The sequence below is a fragment of the Hevea brasiliensis genome, chromosome 8, assembly GCF_030052815.1.
Source record: "Hevea brasiliensis isolate MT/VB/25A 57/8 chromosome 8, ASM3005281v1, whole genome shotgun sequence".
NCBI classification, from domain to species: domain Eukaryota; kingdom Viridiplantae; phylum Streptophyta; class Magnoliopsida; order Malpighiales; family Euphorbiaceae; genus Hevea; species Hevea brasiliensis.
Genome location: NC_079500.1, coordinates 94,504,098 through 94,523,323, shown reverse-complemented (window position 1 = coordinate 94,523,323; position 19,226 = coordinate 94,504,098). Strand labels below are relative to the sequence as shown.

Here is a 19,226-nt window from a genome sequence, read left to right as displayed (position 1 = left end):
TCTTTTAATTTCAGTTCTTGATTAAAAAGATTTTCTCATCAGAAACTCTTTTCTGATTAAATCTATCTGTCTTGGCCAGAAACTTGAAACATCAAGAATAATTAAATGAACATAGGATTTTATCCCTATTTACTTAGGGTAATAGATTCCATCTTGATCAACATCTACCTCCATATATAACTAGTAGGAGCCAACACATGCCCATATACCCATATACAGTACAAGTATGAAAGCAGTATCAAACTCAAACCACCTATATACAAGATAACTATGCTATCTCAGGTCTAAAGATTATATGCACTGATATGATTTATGACAATGCATTGACAAGAGTAAACTCCATGTGCTTGTCATAAATGTCACTGGTTCGGCCTACTTATCATGCATAAGTACCTATCATGTTTGTTATATGGCATGAGACTCACCATTCTATCTTATTTATATCTCATATAAATACATTGGAAATAAATATGAATATAATCTTTCTGGATAAGTCATGTCTTGTGTGAAGTATCCTCGATTGTGAACCAATTTATGATACTTTGTGCTAGAAATACTGTCACTCATATTCTTAACAACTTAAGAATAGAATTTCTAACAAAATATTAATGGACCTTTTCTATTACACATAAATATATTATGTAAACGGAAAAGTGAAAATGCCTTTTAATTAATAAAATATGTACAAGATACATACTAAATGATATGCTCTAGGGCATACTACTAACATGTATCTCAGGGGACTGTAGTTATGCAGAAAGTCTCTACACATGATAATCCAGCAGATATGATGACCAAAGGAGTCCCAGTCAGCAAGTTTAGGCATTGCCTAGACTTGGTTGGTATTTATAGTGCTCAGTAGTGCCCTTGCAAGGGCATATGGCAAGACAAAATGTTTGTAGTTATTTTATTGATGATTGAGAGAATTCAAGCCAAGGAGAAGAATTGTTATTTTTTGTGGCTTGAAATTTTGGATATGTTTTTCATGGGCCCGAATTGTGGCCCAATCTGAAAGTTTTGCGTTGCGACCCGATTGGGATAAAAAATGAGATCTGTGGTGGTAGCGGAGGGCACGGGCCGATAGGCTCGGGGCGGTATGGACTGGTATAAATATTGTAATATTCTACCCTTTGCGATAGAGTTGCGAGATATTTGGAAAACACACTGAGGTTAGGATTTGAGAGTTCTAATTGATTGTATCTTGCTCTTTTCATCATTGTGAAACTTTTTCTCTTGTCTTGCCAGTTGATGTAGACCTTACGATTGAACCACGTTAAATCCTTATTATTCTGCTTCTCTTTTCAATACTGTGTGATTGTGCGATTTGTGTGTGTGTCTTAGATTTGCGTGCTTGTTATAACACTATGCTAAAAATTATAGTATTATTATAATCTTTTTAAAAGAACAAAAATAATTATATATTTCTAACATCAAAATATCAATAAAAATAATAACAGCAATATTAAAACAATAAAATTAATGTCAAAATAAAATATCAATAAAGTAACATAAATATAATAACTTGTTCAAGAGAAATATTAAAATTAAACTAACAATTCTCATATAAAAATATAAAATAACACTAAATATCTATATTATTGGCAATGAATGGGGATAGCTCAGTAGGCTAGCATCCTGCTCTGGTCTTTTTGATCCATGGCGCTTATGCTGTTACACTATAAGATGTTAGAGTTCTTCCTTTGCTAAAAATTTAAGCTTTTGGCACCGTGATAGGTGCTCGATTCTACAATTAGTATCACAACCAAGGTAATGGGTTTGAATCCCTAGTAAGTGCTGAGGGTGAATTGTTGGTATTGAGTGGGGATAGTTTAGTGGGCTAGCATTCTGCTCAGATTCCTTCGGCTCATGGCGCTTGTGCTGCTAGATTATAAGAGGTTAGAGTTACACTTCTGCTAAAAGTTTAAACTTTTGGTATGGTGGTAAGCGCTCGATCCTACACATAATAAGTCATATAATATTTCCATCCAAATTATAAAATAACAGCAAATCAATGAATATAATATGAGTTAAAATTAATATAACCTAAACCAAGAGCACAAAACTACGTAATTTTTTGCTTTAAAGGAATTTTTTATTATATTTTCATTTAACTATTTAAAGTTAAAATTTTGTTAGATAATATATAATTTTACTATTTTAAATTTTAATCCAGAATAATAAGTATTAAAATAAATTTAATTTTAATATAGTAAATGTTGTTTATCAAAATTTTGTAAATTATTATTAAAACTTTTTCAAATTAAAAATAAGGTAACTAATATAATATTAAATTTAGTGAATTCAATTATTAACGCTAACTCTTAAATATTGTTTTGGCTCATACTTTTTAACTATATCCATATATCTCACAAAATATTTTATTTGGATCGCACCATTGACATTTGAAGGGGTCATAATTTAATTCCATGAAATAACACATATATAAATTAAGCCATTTCATAACATATACCTTAATAAATATATTATACTATCTTATACATATTTTTCAATTATATGATTTTTAATAAGAAAGAATACTACATGATGAAAAGGTAATTTAATAAGATAATTAATGATTATAAAGTGATTTAATGTATTTATAATTAAATATAATAAAAGTTAATATTGGATTACTTATATATACTTATAATTAATAACAAATTAAATTACATATATAACCATCTTAATTGTATATAATATATATAATTTTATTGAAACCATGTAATATATCTAAAATATATAAATAATACATAAGTATAAAATCGGTTCTTCGGTTCGGTTCGATTTCGATCCAGTTCTTGTTTGATTCTAGTTCGATTCTTGATGAAGAATTAGAACCGAACCAAAACAATAAAGTAACTTCGGCTCGGTTCAATTTCTATAGTAATTATTCTTTTTTGGTTTTAATTTGGTTCATTTTAGTTTGGTTTGAATTCTCCAAAAACTGTACATAGCCTTAGATAAGAGAGAGAGAGAGAGAGAAAGAGAGAGAGAGAGAGAGAGAGAGAGTGTGTGTGTGTGTGTGTGTGAAAGATTTCACTGAAAGAAACCCCAACTATGGATCGGTCATTGGATAAGGATAAATCCTCTAAGTGCTCTCTAGAATACCCCGACCGCCACTGTGCTAAAGACCATCATGAATGGGACCACAAACACTAATCCCGAGACAAGAAACGAGATAATAAGTATTGAGAGTCGGATTCTCACCACTGCCACCATCGATTGAACCGGGAAAGCCATCGTGACCATCATAAGTTATCAAGGCTTGAGGATTGAGAGAGCTCTCAAGACTCTGAATCTAAGTCCGAACAATCATATGACCTGAGAAAGGATAGGGAGGAGAGCAAGGATTAGGGGTGAGCACTATTCAGTTTGAATTGAATAAACAGAAATGAACTTCCTTAATTCAATCATTTGGTTCTATTTTTATGATAATTTTGTGCGATTCGATTTTATAATTTAAGAATTTTGATTATTTCGATTTGATTAGGTTTTGAAGAGAAAAAAAATCGATTAAATTAAATTAAATTACTTTATTAATTTTTAAATTAATTTATTTTTTATAAGAAATTTATGAATTATATGTAATTATATATATATAAATTGTTTAACTTCATTTATTAATTATTATTAGGTTTAAAGTAAAATCAAAATAAGACTAAATAATTTTAAAATTAAATTTGAATTAAAAAATTTATTAAAATTTAAATATCGATTGATTTGAATTGAATTAAATTAAAATAAAATCATTTAATTCAATTCAATTTTTTATTTATTTTAGCACGCTTTAATTTCTAAAATAAAGTAATCTGACTGATTTAATTTTGATGATTAGGTTCGCTGGGGATCGGCGTGAGCGAACGCCCGAGGGCCGTGCGTGGTCTCGCGGGGGGTCCTACAATCTGAGAGAGGTGAGAGAAGGGAGCAGTGATGGACGCCAAAGGGAAACGAAGTGAGAGTTGTCTTATGAAATTGTGGACTTGGAGTATGAAGCTAGAAGGAAGAGGAAAGAAAGAGGCGATAGCGAGGATAGAGTTGTTGAGAAGGAAAAGAGGGCTAGGGTTTCAAAAGAGAGGAGAGAGAGGAGGAGATTTGAGGATAAAGTAAAAGAAGAGGATGGTATTGATAAGAATGACAATAATAGTATTGAAAATGCAAAGAGAGTGGAATCAAGTAAGTTGGTGAAAGAACAAGTGAATGATGAGCCAGCTGGTGGTAGTACCGCCAATGGAGGCCTTGTAACTGAGAATGCGAATGTTCACTCTCCGAGTTTGCTACTAGTTCATGATTGATTTGGTTGCGCTTTAAGTTTTAACTTTTTAGATTATTTCTATTTAATGTTTTTGTTTTGGTTTAGTAGACCGAGATTGAGTTACATTTTTAACGCCCATCTCTCTCTCTTCCTTCTTTCTTTTTGTGTATTTTTGAACTAGTTTATGGTAGTGTGCTTGGACTAGATGTGGTAGAATAACAAGGACTATATGTTGGGCATGTCAGGTTGGTGACTTCATTTCATTTCCTTTGGGCTTTTGATTATTACACAGGCAGAAAATTTATCGTGTTTTGTAGTTTTTCTATTGATTTATTTGATGTTGTGGATAATGGGTTATGTGGGCGGATGCTTCATTTATTTTACAAAGGGCTTGTATCTGTTTGAAAGGGATTATCTGTGTATGTTACAGCTTGAAGTTAATTATATATCTTGTGTTTACATTTCTTATTATTCATGTATGTGACTGTAGGTAATATGGTAATTGTTATGGAAAGTCAATCACTATGTTATGGAAAGTCAATCACTATATTATTTCTCTGTATATTTTGTATTCTGTATTCCTATTTAGGATTTCTTATTTAGAATTTCTTCCTAATTAGTAGAACACAATTATAGGAATCAATTGTATATATATATACCCATGTACAGATTAATTGATATAAATGAGAATCATCTCTTTCTACATGGTATCAGAGCAGGTCATCAATCTAGGGTGACTATTTGTTCTCACTACCCAGCTCAGGAGAGACCTTGGCCGCCGACCAGCCGTTTCAACCCCGATCAACATCGCCGGCATCATCTCAACCCTCTCATTCCACCACTGTGTGCTGTTGCCTGATCCAGTATAACCATTAAAGGACTTCTGAGGTTTGGCTCTCAGATCCTATTTCGGTATTTGCTTGATTTGTGATTTTGGGTTATTTTGCTGCTATAAGCACTTTGGATTAGCGTTTCGGTTAGTTTTCTTTGTCTCAACAAATGGCAGACAATAAGAATGTTATTTCTGATGTGATTCCGGTGATGACTAAGATCACGGAACACAAACTTAATGGTTCGAATTACCTGGAGTGGAGTAAAACTGTTAGGGTCTATTTGCGTAGCATTGATAAGGATGATCACCTTACTAAAGATCTACCCACTGATGATACACGACAAACTTGGCTAAGGGAGGATGCTCGGTTGTTTTTGCAGCTTCGGAACTCGATTCATAGTGAGGTAATTAGTTTAATTAATCACTGTGAATTTGTTAAGGAATTGATGGATTACTTAGATTTTCTGTATTCTGGTAAAGGGAATATCTCCCGTATTTATGATGTTTGTAAGGCATTCTACCGTGCTGAGAAAGAGGATAAGTCTCTCACGGCTTATTTTATGGATTTTAAACGGGTATATGAGGAACTTAATGTATTGTTACCTTTTAGTCCTGATGTGAAAGTTCAGAGCCCAACGGAGCAATCTGGTCATTATGAGTTTTCTTGCAGGCCTTCCTTCAGAGTATGAGACTGCTAAATCTCAGATTCTCTCCAGTTCTGAGATTTCCTCTTTGCATGAAATGTTCACACGGGTCCTTCGTACAGAGAGTACTCAATCTTCACAGCCTGCTAGTAGTGCTTTTATTAGTCGTAATCCAAATGGACAACAGGGTAATAGAAGAGGAAGTAGAGGAGGAATTACAGGCAACAGAAGTAATCAGCGTAATGGAGAGGCTAGTTCTAATCAGGACTCAAGAGGAGTCATTTGTTATTATTGCCATGAGCCTGGCCATACAAAATATAATTGTCCGCAACTTCAGAGAAAAAATCAGCGATCACAGATGGCAAATATGGCAGCAGAAAATTCTATAGTATCTTCCTCTGAGAAAACTATTTTGGTATATGCAGAGGATTTTGCACAATTTTCCCAGTATCAGGCATCTCTAAAGCCTACCAGTTCCCACATCGCGATCATCGAGTCGTAAATCCACTACATGCCTTGTGTCTTCTTCATCCAAATGGGTTATTGATTAGTGCGACAGATCACATGACAGTAATTCTAGTCTTCTATCCGCTTTAGTCTAATCTCACTTCCTCTCACATTACTTTAGTGATGGTTCTACTTCTTGTGTCATGGGTTCTGGAACTGCGAACCCAACTTCGTCAATTTCTTTGTCTTCTGTTTTGTGTCTACCAAAATTCTCTTTTAATCTACTTTCTGTTAGTAAACTTACTCGTACCTTAAATTATTCTGTTTCCTTTTTTCTTGACCAGTGTTTATTTCAGGATCTTACGACGAAGCAGATTATTGGTAGAGGACGCGAGTCAGGTGGTTTCTACATTCTGGAAAATCATGTACCACGGTCACTTGTTTGCTCCAGTACCTTAACACCTCTTGAAGCTCATTGTAGATTGGGTCATCCTTCTTTGTCTACCATGAAGAAGCTGTGTCCTCAATTTCAGTATTTATCAGTACTAGAATGTGAGTCGTGTCAGTTTGCAAAACATCATCGTTTGCCTTCTGTGTCTAGAGTCAATAAACGGGCTTCATCTCCTTTTGAGTTAGTTCATTCTGATGTTTGGGGTCCTTGTTCTGTTACATCTAAAACTGGATTTCGTTATTTTGTTACTTTTGTTGATGATTACTCTCGTGTTACCTGGTTATATTTAATGAAGAATCGTTCTGAGTTGTTTTCTATCTTTTGTGCCTTTTGTAATGAAATCAAAACTCAATTTAATATTTCTGTGCGCATATTAAGAAGTGACAATGCCAAAGAATACTTTTCAGCACAATTTCAGTCTTATATGACACAAAATGGCATTCTTCATCAGTCTTCCTGTGTGGATACCCCATCCCAAAATGGCGTGGCCGAAAGAAAAAATCGGCATCTTCTTGAGGTAACTCGTGCTCTTCTTTTTCAGATGAAAGTTCCTAAACACTTTTGGGCGGATGCAGTTTCTACGGCATGTTTTTTGATCAATCGTATGCCGTCTTCTGTCCTTAATGGGGATATTCCTTATACTGCTTTGTTTCCTACAAAATCTTTGTTCCTGTTGAACCCCGCATTTTTTGTTGTACCTGCTTTGTGCATGATGTTCATCCACAGGTTACTAAATTGGATCCAAAGTCTCTCAAATGTGTCTTCCTTGGGTACTCTCGGCTGCAAAAAGGGTACCGTTGTTTCTCTCCTACTCTTAATCGTTATCTTGTTTCTGCAGATGTCACATTTTTTGAGTCCACTCCATTTTTTCCTCTATCATCTGTGTATGAGAGTCAGGGGGAGGAGGATGATCTCTTAATATATACTGTCCAACCAATGTCTAGTCCTCTTTCACAGCCTTTTTCTTCTGTCTCTAGACCTACTCGACCTCCCGTTGTTCATGTTTATTCCAGGAGATTGGAGATTCCTGACTCAGATCCTCCACCAGCTACTTCGTTGGGAGATCCTGTACCTTATATTGATCATGATTCTGATATAGACTTACCTATTGCTCTTCGTAAAGGTAAACATTCATGTACTTACCCTATCTCTTCTTTTATTTCTTATAATCAATTGTCTTCTTGTTCTCGGTGTTTTGTTACTTCTTTAGACTCTGTTCCTATCCCTAATACTGTTGGTGAGGCACTGTCTCATCCTGGCTGGTGTAATGCCATGAAAGAGGAAATGGAGGCTTTAGATGCTAATGATACATGGGAACTATTGCCTTTGCCCACTGGTAAGAAAGCTATTGGTTGCAAATGGGTATTTACAGTAAAGGTAAATCCTGATGGTTCTGTGGCTAGGTTAAAAGCACGCCTTGTAGCAAAAGGATATGCTCAAACATATGGGATTGATTACTCTGACACTTTTTCTCCTGTAGCTAAACTTACTTCTATTCGCTTGTTTATCTCTTTAGCAGCTACATATAATTGGCCCCTGCATCAATTGGATATCAAGAATGCTTTCCTTCATGGTGATCTTCAAGAGGAGGTGTATATGGAGCAACCTCTTGGGTTTGTTGCTCAGGGGGAGTTGGGTAAAGTTTGTAGGCTTCGGAAGTCTCTTTATGGCTTGAAACAAAGTCCTAGGGCATGGTTTGGGAGATTCAGTGAAGTAGTACAGGAATTTGGTATGCGAAAGAGTAAGTGTGATCACTCAGTATTTTATAGGCAATCTGAGGCTGGTCTAATTCTCCTGGTAGTCTATGTGGATGACATTGTCATCACTGGGAGTGACTCTGCAGGTATTTCATCTCTTAAAACCTTCATCCAAACCCAGTTTCAGACCAAAGACTTGGGATTGTTAAAGTATTTCTTGGGTATCGAAGTTAAGAGAAGTAAGAATGGTATTTTCTTGTCTCAAAGAAAATATGTCCTCGATATATTGACAGAGACAGGAAAATTAGGTGCTAAGCCTTGTAGTGCACCAATGACTCCAACTTTACAACTGTTAGCAGGGGATAGTGAGTTGTTTGAAGATCCAGAGAGATACAGGAGATTGGTAGGAAAATTGAACTACCTTACAGTCACTCGTCCTGACATTGCTTATGCCGTTAGTGTGGTAAGTCAGTTTATGTCTTCCCCAGCTGTTGCTCATTGGGAAGCCTTGGAACAAATCTTATGTTATCTGAAGGGCGCTCCAGGAAGATGTTTGCTATATGGTAATCATGGGCATTTGAATATTGAATGTTTTTCAGATGCTGACTGGGCTGGATCTAAGGTTGACAGGAGGTCAACTATTGGATATTGCGTTTTTGTTGGAGGAAATTTGATGTCTTGGAGAAGCTAGAAGCAGAGTGTAGTTTCTCGATCTAGTGCTGAATCCGAATACAGAGCCATGGCACAATCAATATGTGAGGTAATGTGGATACTTCAATTACTAGATGAGACAGGTTTTAAGACCTCCCTGCCTGCGAAATTGTGGTGTGATAATCAAGCTGCTCTCCATATTGCTTCTAATCCGGTGTTTCATGAGCGGACCAAACATATTGAGATTAATTGTCACTTTATTCGTGAAAAGATTCAACAACAGATCATCTCAACAGGACACATCAAAACTGGAGAGCAGTTAGGAGATATTTTCACAAAAGCTCTGAATAGAGCTAGGATTGACTACATTTGTAACAAGTTGGGCATGATTAACATCTATGCTCCAACTTGAGGGGGAGTGTTATGGAAAGTCAATCACTATATTATTTCTCTGTATATTCTGTATTCTGTATTCCTATTTAGGATTTATTATTTAGGATTTCTTCCTAATTAGTAGAACACAATTATAAGAATCAATTGTATATATATACCCATGTACAGATTAATTAATATTAAGGAGAATCATCTCTTTCTACAGAAAACAATTCGTGCAATTTCAGAGGGAGTAAGAGAGATCATTCCACAAATAACAACACTTGAATGTTGCACAAATATACAATAGATGGGAACTTACTAGTGCTATCTTTTTCAACTTCTCTGCCAGTTCCTTTTGCATTAGTTTCCTTTTGCATTAGTAAAGCTTTTTTAGCTCTTGCTAAGGCATCAAGGGATAGACTTCCGCTTTTCCTAGCAACTGAAGATGTCCCATCTGTACTAGATTTTCCTAGAACCTCATGAGATCTGCTAATACTGACTCCCTTATTTTCATTTGTGTTTGAAATTGAAGATACCTTGGCAGGAAGACGATGAAAATGCCCCATAGAGTTCTTAGGCACAATGGTTGATGTCTTAGTAAAAGATTCCTAGGTTGCACCCTAAAAGGACGGAAAATTAAACTAGAGTGTGAACACATAAGCCCACCAGAGTGTCAAAATGAGAGTAAGTGAATGAAGATCATTACAAATAAGCAGGAAAGGGAAGAATACATCACAAAAGAAAACTGAAATAGAAATCAATAAGCTATTAAGCTTATAAGAAAAAACTCATAATCATAAAAAAAAAATTCAACACATCAAACTCAAAATCCATTATATAAAACAAAGAAATAACAAGTAAAACAGGAACTAAATACCGTACAGAAAGATTATAAACCAATACTTAAAAGGAAGCAAACTTTCTAAATACAAAAATACAATGAGAAAACCTAAATAGAAATTTTAAAGATTAAGAACTAAATCAAAATAAACCAAAATTTAATCTTCCCTGACTGCATCACAAATATTATAAACTATATGAGTGAATAAGAAAACAGGATCAAAAACAATTGAAAGTGACATTCTACATGATGCAAAATGCAGGACTCCCATGTCCATTGGAGTTCCATTAACCAAAGGAACAAATAACATGAAAAACTCCATCATAACTATAGCCAATGACATAAGAACCTATCTTTAAAATGACTAAACAAATTGTAGCATCATACAGACCTAGAAAACATGTTTTAAACAAGTTTAATATCTTATTGTGATAATAAACCAAAATTTAACTATTATACAATTAGAAACTACACAATAACCACTGCAATGCCTTTATTACTGTAGAAAGAGATGATTCTCATTTATATCAATTAATCTGTACATGGGTATATATATATACAATTGATTCCTATAATTGTGTTCTACTAATTAGGAAGAAATCCTAAATAAGAAATCCTAAATAGGAATACAGAATACAAAATATACAGAGAAATAATATAGTGATTGACTTTCCATAACATAGTGATTGACTTTCCATAACACTCCCCCTCAAGTTGGAGCATAGATGTTAATCATGCCCAACTTGTTACAAATGTAGTCAATCCTAGCTCCATTCAGAGCTTTTGTGAAAATATCTCCTAACTGCTCTCCAGTTTTGATGTGTCCTGTTGAGATGATCTGTTGTTGAATCTTTTCACAAATAAAGTGACAATCAATCTCAATATGTTTGGTCCGCTCATGAAACACCGGATTAGAAGCAATATGAAGAGCAGCTTGATTATCACACCACAATTTCACAGGCAGGGAGGTCTTAAAACCTATCTCATCTAGTAATTGAAGTATCCACATTATCTCACATACTGATTGTGCCATGGCTCTGTATTCGGATTCAGCACTAGATCGAGAAACTACACTCTGCTTCTTGCTTCTCCAAGACACCAAATTTCCTCCAATAAAAATGCAATATCCAGTAGTTGACCTCCTGTCAACCTTAGATCCAGCCCAGTCGGCATCTGAAAAACATTCAACATTCAAATGCCCATGATTACCATATAGCAAACCTCTTCCTGGAGCGCCCTTCAGATAACACAACATTTGTTCCAAGGCTTCCCAATGAGCAACAGTTGGGGAAGACATAAACTGACTTACCACACTAACGGCATAAGCAATGTCAGGACGAGTGACTGTAAGGTAGTTCAATTTTCCTACCAATCTCCTGTATCTCTCTGGATCTTCAAACAATTCACTATCCCCTGCTAACAATTGTAAAGTTTGAGTCATTGGTGCGCTACAAGGCTTAGCACCTAATTTTCCTGTCTCTGTCAATAGATCGAGGACATATTTTCTTTGAGACAAGAAAATACCCTTCTTACTTCTCATAACTTCGATACCCAAGAAATACTTTAACAATCCCAAGTCTTTAGTGCAAACTGAGTTTGGAGGAAGGTTTTAAGAGATGAAATACCTGCAGAGTCACTCCCAGTAATGACAATGTCATCCACATAGACTACCAAGAGAATTAGACCAGCCTCAAATTGCCTATAAAATACTGAGTGATCACACTTACTCTTTTGCATATCAAATTCCTGTACTGCTTCACTGAATCTCTCAAACCATGCCCTAGGACTTTGTTTCAAGCCATAAAGAGACTTCCGAAGCCTACAAACTTTACCCAACTCCCTCTGAGCAACAAACCCAGGTGGTTGCTCCATATACACCTCCTCCTGAAGATCACCATGAAGGAAAGCATTCTTGATATCCAATTGATGCAGGGGCCAATCATATGTAGCTGCTAAAGAGATAAACAAGCGAATAGAAGTAAGTTTAGCTACAGGAGAAAAAGTATCAGAGTAATCAACCCCATATTTCTGAGCATATCCTTTTGCTACAAGGCGTGCTTTTAACCTAGCCACAGAACCATCAGGATTTACCTTTACTGTATATACCCATTTGCAACCAATAGCTTTCTTACCAGTGGGCAAAGGCAATAATTCCCAGGTACTATTAGCATCTAAAGCCTCCATTTCCTCTTTCATAGCATCACACCAGTCAGGATGAGACAGTGCCTCACCAACAGTATTAGGGATAGGAACAGAGTCTAAAGAAGTAACAAAACACCGAGTACAAGAAGACAATTGATTATAAGAAACAAAAGAAGAGATAGGGTAAGTACATGAACATTTATCTTTACGAAGAGCAATGGGTAAGTCTAGATCAGAATCATGATTAGTATGAGGTACAGGATCTCCCAACGAAGTAGCTGGTGGAGGATCTGAGTCAGGAATCTCCAATCTCCTGGAATAAACATGAACAATGGGAGGTCGAGTAGGTCTAGAGACAGAAGGAACAGGCTGTGGGAGAGGACTAGACATTGGTTGGACAGTATATATTAAGAGATCATCTTCTTTTCCCTGACTCTCATACACAGATGATGGAGAAAAAAATGGAGTGGACTCAAAAAATGTGACATCTGCAAAAACAAGATAACGATTAAGAGTAGGAGAGAAACAACCATACCCTTTTTGAAGCCGGGAGTACCCAAGAAAGACACATTTGAGAGATTTTGGATCCAATTTAGTAACCTATGGACGAACATCACGCACAAAACAGGTACAACCAAAAATACGGGGTTCAATAGGGAACAAAGATTTTGTAGGAAACAAAGTAGTATAAGGAATATCCCCATTAAGGACAGAAGACGGCATACGATTGATCAAAAAACATGCCGTAGAAACTGCATCCGCCCAAAAGTGTTTAGGTACTTTCATCTGAAAAAGAAGAGCACGAGTTACCTCAAGAAGATGACGATTTTTTCTTTCGGCCACGCCATTTTGGGATGGGGTATCCACACAGGAAGACTGATGAAGAATGCCATTTTGTGTCATATAAGGCTGAAATTGTGCTGAAAAGTATTCTTTGGCATTGTCACTTCTTAATATGCGCACAGAAATATTAAATTGAGTTTTGATTTCATTACAAAAGGCACAAAAGATAGAAAACAACTCAGAACGATTCTTCATTAAATATAACCAGGTAACACGAGAGTAATCATCAACAAAAGTAACAAAATAACGAAATCCAGTTTTAGATGTAACAGAACAAGGACCCCAAACATCAGAATGAACTAACTCAAGAGGGGATGAAGCCCGTTTATTGACTCTAGACACAGAAGGCAAATGATGATGTTTTGCAAACTGACACGACTCACATTTTAGTACTGATAAAGACTGAAACTGAGGACATAGCTTCTTCATGGTAGACAAAGAAGGATGACCCAATCTACAATGAGCTTCAAGAGGTGTTAAGGTACTGGAGCAAACAAGCGACCGCGGTACATGATTTTCAAGAATGTAGAGACCACCTGACTCACGTCCTCTACCAATAATCTACTTCGTCGTAAGATCCTGAAACAAACACTGGTAAGGAAAAAAGGAAACAGAACAATTTAAGGTACGAGTAAGTTTACTAACAGAAAGTAGATTAAAACAGAATTTTGATAGACACAAAACAGATGACAAAGAAATTGACGAAGTCGGGTTCGCAGTTCCAGAACCCATGACACAAGAAGTAGAACCATCAGCTAAAGTAACAGTCGAGGAATTGAGATTAGACTGAAAAGCAGATAGAAGACTAGAATTACCTGTCATGTGATCTGTCGCACCAGAATCAATAACCCATTTGGATGAGGAAGACACAAGACATGTAGTGGATTTACCTGACTCAGCGATTGCAGTGACAGGGGAACTGGTAGGCTTTAGAGATGTCTGATACTGAGAAAACTGTGTAAAATCCTCTGCAGATACCAAAATAGTTTTCTCAGAGGAAGATATTGTAGAATCCTCTGCTGCCATATTTGCCATCTGTAATCGCTAATTTTTCCTTTGAAGTTGCGGACAATTATATTTTGTATGGCCAGGCTCATGGCAATAATAACAAATGACTCCTCTTGAGTCCTAATTAGAACTAGCCTCTCCATTACGCTGATTACTTCTGTTGCCTGTAATTCCTCCTCTACTTCCTCTTCTATTACCCTGTTGTCCATTTGGATTACGGCTAATAAGAGCACTACTGGCAGGCTGTGAAGATTGGGTACTCTTTGTACGAAGGACCCGTGTAAACGTTTCATGCAAAGAGGAAATCTCAGAACTGGAGAGAATCTGAGATTTAGCAGTCTCATACTCTGAAGAAAGGCCTGCAAGAAAACTCATAACAGCCAGTTGCTCCCGTTGGGCCTGCTGAACTTTCACATCAAGATTAAAAGGCAACAATACATTAAGTTCCTCATATACCCGTTTAAAATCCATAAAATAAGCCGTGAGAGACTTATCCTCTTTCTCAGCACGGTAGAATGCCTTACAAAAATCATAAATATGGGAGATATTCCCTTTACCAGAATACAAAAAATCTAAGTAATCCATCAATTCCTTAACAAATTCACAGTGATTAATTAAACTAATTACCTCACTGTGAATCGAGTTCCGAAGCTGCAAAAACAACCGAGCATCCTCCCTTAGCCAAGTTTGTCGTGTATCATCCGTAGGTGGATCTTTAGTAAGGTGATCATCCTTATCAATGTTACGCAAATAGACCCTCATAGTCTTACTCCACTCCAGGCAATTCGAACCATTAAGTTTGTGTTCCGTGATCTTAGTCATCACCGGAATTACATCAGAAATAACATTCTTATTGTCTGCCATTTGTTGAGACAAAGAAAACTAACCAAAACGCTAATCCAAAGTGCTTACAGCAGCAAAATAACCCAAAATCACAAATCAAGCAAATACCAAAATAGGATCTGAGAGCCAAACCTCAGAAGTCCTTTAATGGTGTACTGGATCAGGCAACAACACACAGTGGTGGAATGAGGAGGGTTGAGGTGACGCTGGCGATGTTGATCTGAGTCGAAACGGCCGGTCGGCGGCTAAGGTCTCTCCTGAGTTGGGTGGTGAGAACAAATAGTCACCCTAGATAGATGACCTGCTCTGATACCATGTAGGAAGAGATGATTCTCCTTAATATCAATTAATCTGTACATGGGTATATATATACAATTGATTCCTATAATTGTGTTCTACTAATTAGGAAGAAATCCTAAATAATAAATCATAAATAGAAATACAGAATATACAGAGAAATAATATAGTGATTGACTTTCCATAACATTTTCATTTCTTTATTCCCCAGTTCCTCTATAACCTTTGTTAAATCTGTTTATGTAGTTGAGCAAGGGTGCTAGCGCAAGTTCAAATAATAATACACCACCCTTCAAATAATAATACACCACCCATATTAAAGGAGGAACTAAAAGTATAGTCTTATGGTATTGGAGTACAGGGGGTAACTCCAGCCACATTCACTACTATTGTTTAAGCGGGGACAAAGTCAAGTGCATTGGCTGCTGGGAATCCACGGGCAAGTGGCATGGAAGGTCTTACTGGGCTTGCCACTACACCTAATATTGAAGCTGTTAAATGTGCTCAAGAGCTTGCTGTTAAAATGGGATTCCGGCAGGATCTTGAGTTTGCTCTTCTTATAAACTTGTTCCCTGGCCAGATGCCACCAGAAGTTTCTATACCTTAAAAGCCTACCAAGGCCCTTATTCTCCGTATAGATGCACTTGGTCAGGAAATAGATGAACATGGAAATGTAGTGAATGTGACTAAGCCAAGCAACCCTAGCACCCTAAAAGTTTGTTTTATTTTTAAATTTTTGATATTAATTAATGGTGATTAGGTTTATATTGGTCAATGCTGTATTATTTGGTATCCATTTCACATGCCATTATTGCCATAAACTTTACAGGTTAATATGAACAAGCAGAAAAAGGATGCATTTCAGATTCTTAAGCCTGAATTGGAAGTGGATCTTGAATCAAATCCTCACTTTGATCAAAGAATGGGCATAAATAAGAATAAGCTTTTGAGGCCCAAGCGGATGAGTTTCCAGTTTGTAAAGGAAGGAAAATGGTCAAAGGAAGCTAAAATGATTAAATTGAAGGTGCTGCTTATTATGCCTTTACACTTTCATTATCTCTTCGTCCATTGCTTACCTGTTTTTGTTGTTTTATCATGTGCTACTTACAGTGTCAATTTGGAGAAGAAAGGGCAAAAGATATGAAGGCAAGGCAAGCACTACATGCAAAGGCAAAAACAGCTCCTGATATAAATCCCAATTTGAAAAAGGTATCAGAGAGAGTTATAATTAAAGAAAAGACTAAGGAGCCAATTCCTGAAATTGAGTGGTGGTAAGTTGAGATTTTTAGTTTCTTAGGAATGCAATTGACATGATAACTCGCCACTTAATCTTTAATTGATTCATGCTTTTCATTGTAGTTGTGTTGACTATAATTGTTCAACTATATGAATTACTTCAACTCGCTTATAATTGGGCTCTTGTACTTTATGATGGCCTTAAAATGCAGACAAGGTACAAACTTGAGACAAGTTGAAGCACTCAAGAACCTTAGAATTATAATTAGTATTTTAATGTACTGGTATTCTCATATCCAGCATTGCTGGAATAGGTTGGCTGTGTGTCTTTGGGAGTCCTTATTTTTACTTGTAAGCCTAGTGTTGAGTCCTTTTTGGTTTAGGATAATACTATTCCTTACATTATTCCTCCTGAGTTGATATTCTTAGAGGATAAGGACTAATTTTAGAGTCCATTGTGTTTGTCATTTTGTGGTCATTTGACCCATTTCTTATTGAAACTCAATCAATTATTGAACAGTGTTGCTTTTCAATGTTTTATTTTACTTGCTTTTTTCTTTGTCTCTTTTTAGCCCCTTACCTCACATGTTTATTTTTGGTAAGATTTTAATCTGGTTATGGTTGCTAAATTTCAGGGATGTGCCTCTTCTATCTAGTGGTACCTATAGTGAAATTGATGATGGTATCATAAGTGATAAGTTGAAGATGGAGAAGATCACAATCTATGTAGAACACCCACGTCCCATTAAGCCCCCTACTGGGTAAGCTCTTCCACCACCTCAGCCTTTGAAACTAACAAAGAAAGAGTAGAAGAAGCTCCATACTCAACACCATTTGGCTTGGGGAATAGATAGACAGGAGATGAATAGGCAAGGTTTGATTGAACCCCCAAGGCCTAAAGTGAAAATGAGTAATTTAATGAAAGTTCTTGGCTCTGAAGCTACATAAGATCCCACAAAACTTGAGAAGGAAATATGTAGTGCAGCTGCTGAGCAGGAGCAAGCTTATATTGACAGGTATATCGCACGTAAGCTCACTTCTGCTGAGCGCCGTGAGAAGAAGGAGAAGAAGCTCTTTGATGACCTGAATAATATTGAAACTATTGTTTCTGTCTATAAAATAAATGAACTGTCACATGAGAAAACCTGCTTTAAAGTTGATGTCAATGCTCAAGAGAACCGTTTGACTGGTTGTGCTGTGATTTCTGAAGGAGTTAATGTCGTGGTTGTTGAAGGAGAAAACAAATTCATTAAGAGGTATAGGAAGCTAATGCTTAGGAGCATAAACTGGGCTGAGGCTATATAGAAGATGAAGAAGATGATGGAGATGACAATGAGGAGAAACCTGTGAACAAATGCATGTTGGTGTGGCAAAGCAGTGTTGCCAAATCAAGCTTCAATAAGTTTTCTGTATACGAGTGTGTAATAGAAGCTGCTGCTCGGAAAGTGTTTGCTGATGCTGGTGTTGGCCACTATTGGGATCTTGCTGTCAACTTTTCTGATGATCTAGTGTTATTGGCTTCCTTAACTGAAAATTTCCTTGTAATTAGTGATTTTTCGTTAAGGTTGAGCCTCTCTTAAGTGTTTTGGCAGTAAGAGTCATGAAATTACGTTGATGCAACTTTTCAATTGATTTCCATTAGTGATTTATTGATTTAGGATTTCTGTAATATATATCTGAGTCATGGTATGGATGGGCTTAGGCAGAAAAAGCATCAAAGAACCATGCAAGTTCAAAAGCTAATGCCCTATTTTGCAATTGCATGGCTCATTAAGGCCTAGCCTTGTTGGAATCTGTTGAGCAGGCTAGGATCATAAAGGTTCACACCTATTTTGAAGTTCAGTTCTCACCTATTTTGATCTATCTTGTGCGCTGTTGCTCTAGGCATTGTATTGCAAGAGTTCCATCTTTGCAGATCCAAAAAAGAGTTATTTTTTTGGGGTCAAAGATGTTAACTTCGTTGGTGTTCTAACCATTACAAGGCCAAGGCTTTTGAGGTCTAAGAAAAGAACAGACCACGGACCCATCTACCCAACCCAAAAATAAAAGAGCCCAGAGGCCCAAACAAAAGACCCTAAATCGAGCTAGATAGGCCGTTGACCCAGAAAACAGAAGCCGATCTTGGCTTTCCTCTGCTGCCCTCTCCCATCTCGACTTAGCAAGGCACACAAGGAAGAGTAGAGATAGATGCTTCATCATGCGTTGAGGAATTAACTTTCCAACGAGAAGTTTCTCTCCCAGTAAAGCCACTTGATATTACAATGAAAAATGTCTTTAACAAGATAAAGATAAATTTTGTAGGATAAAAATTTCATTTGTTTTTTTCTGGGGTAGCAAAATGGAGCAAGGCATGAACAAAACTACAATTAAACAGAAACAAATATAAAAACCTCTACTCAAATTATGAGATAATTAAAGAAAGAAAAAAAATCGAGGACGAAGACGACAACCGGTACAAACTCAATGGGATGGAAACCGCAAAATTAATGTAAGATATTTATGTGTTTTTAAATATATAAATTAGATAAAATACAAAAATGTTTATGTTATATTCAATTTATTTGTAAGCTATTTCTAATTTTTCACTGTAAACTACACATTGCCCATGGCAAAATAAGTGTTTGGGTGAGTAGCCCATTTTTTCTCATTTTTTATTTCCCCTCCTAT

General features: G+C 36.3%; 1 pseudogene; it reads left to right on the top strand.

Annotated features, from left to right (window-relative positions):
* Positions 1-15,549: 15,549 nt before the first annotated feature.
* On the top strand, positions 15,550-18,420 carry LOC110651440 (protein RDM16-like; annotated as a pseudogene).
* Positions 18,421-19,226: the final 806 nt, after the last annotated feature.